The sequence below is a fragment of the Pelmatolapia mariae genome, linkage group LG2, assembly GCF_036321145.2.
Source record: "Pelmatolapia mariae isolate MD_Pm_ZW linkage group LG2, Pm_UMD_F_2, whole genome shotgun sequence".
Classification (NCBI taxonomy): domain Eukaryota; kingdom Metazoa; phylum Chordata; class Actinopteri; order Cichliformes; family Cichlidae; genus Pelmatolapia; species Pelmatolapia mariae.
The window spans coordinates 7,975,863-7,982,531 of record NC_086228.1 but is presented as its reverse complement, the minus strand read 5'-3'; the positions used below and the strand labels follow the sequence as shown (position 1 = coordinate 7,982,531).

General features: G+C 42.0%; 1 long non-coding RNA gene across 2 annotated transcripts; it reads left to right on the top strand.

Annotated features, from left to right (window-relative positions):
* The first annotated feature begins 105 nt into the window (after positions 1-105).
* Positions 106-5,014, top strand: LOC134635340 (uncharacterized). 2 transcript variants are annotated; one of them, XR_010094949.1, is made up of 5 exons: positions 106-244; positions 4,114-4,224; positions 4,301-4,378; positions 4,464-4,517; positions 4,602-5,014. It is a non-coding gene; the product is annotated as an uncharacterized LOC134635340 (long non-coding RNA). The 2 variants fall into 2 exon arrangements; XR_010094950.1 differs by lacking the exon at positions 106-244 and adding an exon at positions 2,282-2,370.
* Positions 5,015-6,669: the final 1,655 nt, after the last annotated feature.

Genomic DNA, 6,669 nt, shown 5'->3' with positions numbered 1-6,669 from the left:
GAGACATTGGCACACAGAGCTTTGAGTGACACACCTTGTGGTAGTCTTGGTTGTGTGTGTGTGTGGGGGGGGGGGGGGCTGGCTAGCTACTGACTCCATCCATCCGTGAGTGGTGCGTCGGCGGAGCTATGAATGGGCAGAGAGGGGTGTACTCTCACAGACACCATAGCAGCAGTGAGATGAGGAGTGCCATTTACCCCACTGCACGCCTACTGTACTGAGAGGAGAAAAGAGAGGGAAGGAGGTGAGTGTATGAATTAACCCCAGGCATTTCATTTGTCTCATTTGCGATGATCGCAGGGCTCGTTCAGTCAGTAGATGTGGGTGCCTTTTTTTCTCCTCTTTCCATCACCCGCATCATTCATCCTCCACTCCCTTCTGTCACTCAGTGCTTTACTGTGCTTGATGAAAAGTACTATGCCTCCTTCATTTCCTCATTCATGGAAAAGCACATTTTCATTCAGACTGTGCTGGTGCTCTGTCTTTTCTCTGTTTTGTTGTTTACAGCTTTCAGTTTGAGCTAAGCTTCATGTCCATTGTACATCTGGATGAATAACAAGCAGGTTCTAGATTTCTAAAATAGTTCTTGTAATGGGAGCTCACACTGCCTTAGAGAGTCCTGCAAAATATGTGTAAGTGCTGTAAAACAAAACCTGTCCAGCCGATCGATGTAGGCACATTAATGTGGATTGAAAGATTGTGCACAGTTGAAGGGCAGTCTTCAATCAGTCTTCAGTGGGTTAAGAATGAAAAGATTATGGAGTCAATAACCATGACTCGGGTATCAGGTGAGATACACATGGCTCAGCTGTGATTCCGACAGAGGGCAGTTCTGCTGGTCAGCTACTGACTTAATACATCCAGCTGGGGGTAGTTGGGATGTGTGCATGTCTCACCTGAGTGTGACAAAACAGCACATCATCATCAATTACACGACATAATGTCCTTGACACTCTGAGCCATTTTCATGTGCTCTCTTCCATCACTGCTCACATGCTGACCTTGGTGCTCCAGCCATCTCGCTGTGTGTTGTCTGTGGTAAAACAGCCCATTTTATTACACAAATCCTGACCATGTGAAGATTTGCGATCAGCATGTTTGCAGACACTTGTGTGGTGGCTGAGAAATGTCAGACTGAGGCACTGATTTTCAACTCCTGGTTTGAATTCCTCCCAAAAGACTTGAAACCATCAACACATGGCTGAAGCGATACTGGCATCCAGTGTCATCACTGTTTGACTAAATCAGCGAATGAAACTAATGACTACTTATTGTGTTTCCAGGAGGCAGTGATTTGGCAGACCTTTAGGTTGAGCAGGAAGAAGGCAGGAATGACGGTGTAGAGGCAGAACACACATCCACGGGAAACTTATGCTTAAGGAGCTCTTGTCATGTTCTGTTTCTCAGTTAGGGAGTTAATTAGTGTTGACCCGGACGCAAAGATAGGCTCTGTGTGACGTTCTTTCAGGGTTATGGATTCAAACCTCCGGAATAGATTTGCTTCTTACGTAACGCAGATGTGAACAGCAGCATTTATTAAGGATCGTAAAGGCTACGTAGTCATTAAACTTTTCTGCCTTATCTTCTTCCTTCTGCTGCATCTCAAATTGAGTCTGTTTGCCCATCCCTGCAGAACAAAACTTATTCAGTAGCTTTAAATCATAAAGATTGCTTTGCACGTGTATGCTCCTGTCTGTAGGGGCATGTAAAATCTTTATGCATGTACATTTCTTTTTATCCATATCAAAAAAAGAGGCGTGATGATTTCGATGTGCCACCTTGATTGTTGCTCATGTGGACTAATCGTTGGCGAAGTGTTTCTAAAAGCCACAGGGGTTTTTATCTCTGCTACAAAGGAGCTGAACTTCCACCCGCCTCAGTCTAACCTATACGGTCCTCCACTCCTTGGCTTCATCTGCAGTGGAAGAATTTCTCTTCTACACAAAGATGAAAAGACGGTAACAGAGGAAAGCGGGGGATAGACAGAGTGAGGCAAGCAAGCAAATCATTCACATTTAGGTCATTTCCTTCAGCGAGTTGGTCAGAAAGAGCACTCAGGACTCTTTGAATGCCTGCCCTGCCATCAAGCCTCAGATTATCCTCAGCTGTCCCTCAAAGGGCTATAATGCACATTTTAAAGTAAGTGCAGAGAGTTCATCATCCCTCCTGGCTGTACCTACCGAACAAACATACATGTTCTGTGGTAATGGAACTTGTATAAAAGAAACCAGAAACTCCACTGGTACTGACCCAGTGGAGTATTTCTGGCCTCACTGAATATCACATATATTCCACTTCAGGTAGGACTTTGTACCAGAGTTCCCTGCAGCATCAAAAGTGATGCCACCATGATGTCAGCCATCACAGCGAGTGAGTGAGCTCCCGTTGATCATTTCCTATTCATTCTTTATGAGCCTAAATGCTTCCTGTAAGATTAGGCAGAACTGGAGCCCAGAATAGTAGACTGTTTGACTTCAGTCAGAGTGCGTGTATATATATCTCTATATATATATAGAGATATATATACTGCATCTTGGAAAGAGATAAGCTGTCTGTTAGATGTCTGTTAGATGTGCTACATTTTGAAAACTCAGCAATGATTGACGCTTTAAAGGCTCTGAAAAAAACACAGCTTTTTGTGAAATGACTCAGTTGCCTCAGTTACATGATGGTAATGTCGCATATGTCTCTGCACCAATCAGGATTTAGAAACAGGTATTTTTTTAATGTAGAAACATCAAGGATATGAAGTTATTTCTGTTACTATCACATCATTTTGCATATTTATTAGGTTGCAATATGCCAAATTACATTTTTAATTCAATTTACAGTTATTTTTATACTATTCGTTCACAACAGCAGTCACTTCAAGTTCCTTTATATTATAAGGTAAAGACCCTACAACATTAAAGAAACCCCAAGAATTACACAACCTCCTCCGAGCAAGCACCTGGTGACAGTGGGAAGGAAAAACCCAGAGCCTGGTTCTGCTGAACAGACCTTCAGCAGAACCAGGCTCAGGGTGGGGCACCCATCTGCGTTGGGGGAGAGGAGAGACAGAACAAAAATACTGGCAAACGTGATAGATCCACTTAGATGGTGTTTCTGCTATTCTGTGCAGGATGTAGACAAAAGCATCAGAAAACTAAAATAACTCCATAATTTTAAAGTTCCCGCTTTTAATAATGTTGATTCCCATGTTCAACCAAGAGCTTTTAAGCTCAAGTCTTTTGTTTGAAATACCTATGACATATTTTATTTCTTCTTTTTGAACAGCAGCACTGAACCGCCCCTTCAAACCATTAGAATCTCATTGGTGTGCCTGACAGAGAGAAGCAGACATCAAAAGGGAGGCTGATGGACTGTTAAAAAAAGAAAGGGAAAAAAAGTCTCTTGTTCACTGAACCAGACCCAGGGGTGTTTTGTCCCTCAGCCAACAGGGCTCATGACTCCAGCTGTGGCCCTGGCTGTGACTGTTGCCTAGTGTTCTCTGTGGCCTTTCAGTTCTTGAGGAATCACTGTTTGAGTAACTGCGTGTGTCCTTGTTCAGAGCATTCCTTCTTTTCACGATTTTATTTGCTGTTACTTGCTGTTTTGCTTTCGTCCTCTCAGCTAAAGTTGAGCTTCTGTTATGTCAACTGTTAGGGCTCCAACAAGCAATGTTTATATACTGAAATACATTTTTTTAAAAATATTTGGTGGATTTATGTATAATCAAACAAGGTCAGAAGAATTACCACCCTTTCTTCCCCCCCACCGCTCCCTTTTTTTTTTAAGTATGCCTGTTTTTGCCAGTAAATTGAGCCAAGCTAACCTGTAATCAGTCATAATTTTTGCTTCTAGTGAATCCCAAAGCTAAAAACAACCAGCAGTACACTGAAATCTGCAGCAGTGTATCTCTGAGTCAGAGACACCCTCTAGTGAGAAGAGCTCATAACTGCACGCTCTCTTGCTCCAGCTTCACTTGGATCTCTTGCAGTGGATCAGACCGCTTAGGGCAAGATTAATCGTTTGCATTTTACTGGATATATTAATGACTTTCCCTTGTCTGTTGTTGTTGCATGCAGTCACGTTTTTTGAAAGTTTCTCTCATTTTTTCTCCTAACCTTTTAGTTGCACAGCCAACATTTGCAAGAAAAATAGAGTGATCCATCCTAAGTCCCCACAGCCCCGAACTTCTGAGGAAAAACTTTCAAGTCAGCCATGGAGCAGAAGACAAATGAGGTACTATAGAACGCGATACTCTGATACACTAAATTTTAATCATTCGCTGTCTAATGCGACCCTTCCCTCTGCCTAGTGTCCCACCAACACCTCTCCTCAGAAACACATGAAAAACAGGTCTAAGTCCACAGAGGAGGTACAGCAGTCAAAGAAGGTGAGCCTGCAGCAGCCTGACGTTCACCCTAGCACACTATTTCTTCCCTCACCCTATGAGTCAACCTTACTGTCTTTCCTCACAGGCCTTTTCCTCACAAAAATCACTCCCAGGCAGACCAGAGCTGGAGAGAGTGAAGGTGAGATGTATCACTGTTCTACTGTATTGGCATTAAAGCCTAAAGCTATGTTTAAAACCAGAGTTTTATTTTTATTTGTTGCAGGAATGTCCTGATGGCTCTGAGACACCGTCATCCTCCAGCGAAGAACTGAAATGATGAACAAAGCCTAGAAACGATGCCATAAAGCTACATCATCATAAACCTGAGACATAAAATGTGCAGATGTACACAGAGGAACATGCAGAATAGTATATGAAAAAAATGCAAGCCATGAATTGATTAAAAGGAGAGAATTGGACTAAAACACACACACACACACACACACACACACACACACACACACACACACACACACACACACACACACACACACACACACACACACCTATTCACCCTACCACTGAAACAACATGTATGTGAACAGAAGGACACCTGTGATGATATTGTTTCATTGTACTGTGAGTGGTGTATACATGCCACCTGAATGTGTAGTAACAATAAAGTGATGTTGCTGAGTGAATCTGTATTTACTAACCTCCACTAAGCCAACTGCCAAATAATAAGACTGTCGGAAACAATACAGACAGATGATGGTGTGCAGCAGAGGATGAAAGAAGCGCAGCTTAAAATCGAAATCCTTATGAAATCACCCAATAATATGTAAGATTATCCCATCGATGCATTCAATGGCAGTATCAGTGTATTTTTAAATAAAAATAAATAAAGGTGCTAATGTTTAAGGATAGAAGAGCTGCTTCATCACACATAAATATATGTAACATTAGTTTCAAATGTTCTTTTCACCCTGCAACGTCTCCTGCAGTTTTTTTAATTTATTTTTTATTTTTTTATTTTTACAAACTTGCAAGGTCCGAAGCCCAATTTGAAATCTGGCAATCTTCTGCCACTCACGCAATCCTTTAATCATAACTCTGATTACTGCATGAAACTACGATGGAGTGTTTTCTTCTCGGTGATTTATTTTGATTTGCTTGTTGAAGTTCTGTTGATTGATTTGCTTGTTAAAGCCGATAAGAGCTTTACGTCTGCCACCTACGATAAGAAGTCATTTAAATTCCATGAGTTTTCTTTTAATAGTTGTGATTGCTTTTTGTTTTGTTTTTTTAATTGTAAAATGCGTCTCCTCGGCCAGCAAGCCTGCAGGCCTAACTTCAACACCCACTAGGGGGCCGCATCAACCACTTTGGGAATAGCGTAATCTGAAACGGAGGCCGTACACGTGGCAGGATTGACGCTTGTTCCTAAACCAGCAGTTTAGGTGCTCAAATCATGAAATCAAGTTGATTATTTGAGTCTGATTGTTTCAGTTCTGTGAATGTGAAGCTCCAGTTAACGTTTTAGCTCTTGTGTTAACAACAGACATGAAAAAACACACAAATCTATATAAAAAATCAGAGTTTTTTTTTCTTTTTCTTAAAGCGTCATTACTCCCTTCATGTAGATGACAACAGTGTACCAGTGATCAAGGTAAAAGAGTATTAATCTGAATGACTTTCTCTGGAGAGTGCCGATTAGTGTCACCTAGCCAGTCAAAACAAGAATAAAGTCTTTAGAATAAGACACACACCTGTGTAGAGATAATTAACTGACGTTTTGTTCATATTGTTATGGGCCCCTTTGTTAAAAACCCAGAGGCGTTTCTTTCTTTATTTTTTAATATTAGATAAACCAAGCAGGACGCCTTGCGTGGCAGAATTTAGCCCCCGTCTGGTTCATCGGCAGGCTGTGCAGTAGCAGCAGCCACCCTGTGACTCGCACATCTGGAGATGGGATTAACTGCAACGTGGAGTGTTTTTTAACCAAAGAGCTCTAGAGCCGCTCAGTGTGTGTTTAAGTGATTACACGTGTGTGTGCGCGCGCGCGTCCATATGCGCTGGTACATCTGTGCTTCGGTTTTTTTTCTCTCTCTGTATAATTCTGCTTCAAATCTCAAGGATTTCTCCTCCAGTCGCCACCTACAAACCCAGCTCCCTGAAAAACAACAAGGCTGTTATTTCTCTCTGGCTCCCAGATCTCATAACAGATTGGAAAGCAACAACTTAGTCTAAAGGGTTTATTAAGTTCATAGATGCAAGTCTGGGGTCAGCAGGCTTGGGAGATTTGGTTGAGAGCACTGCTGATATGACAGAACTGCGGCTGCACTAATTAT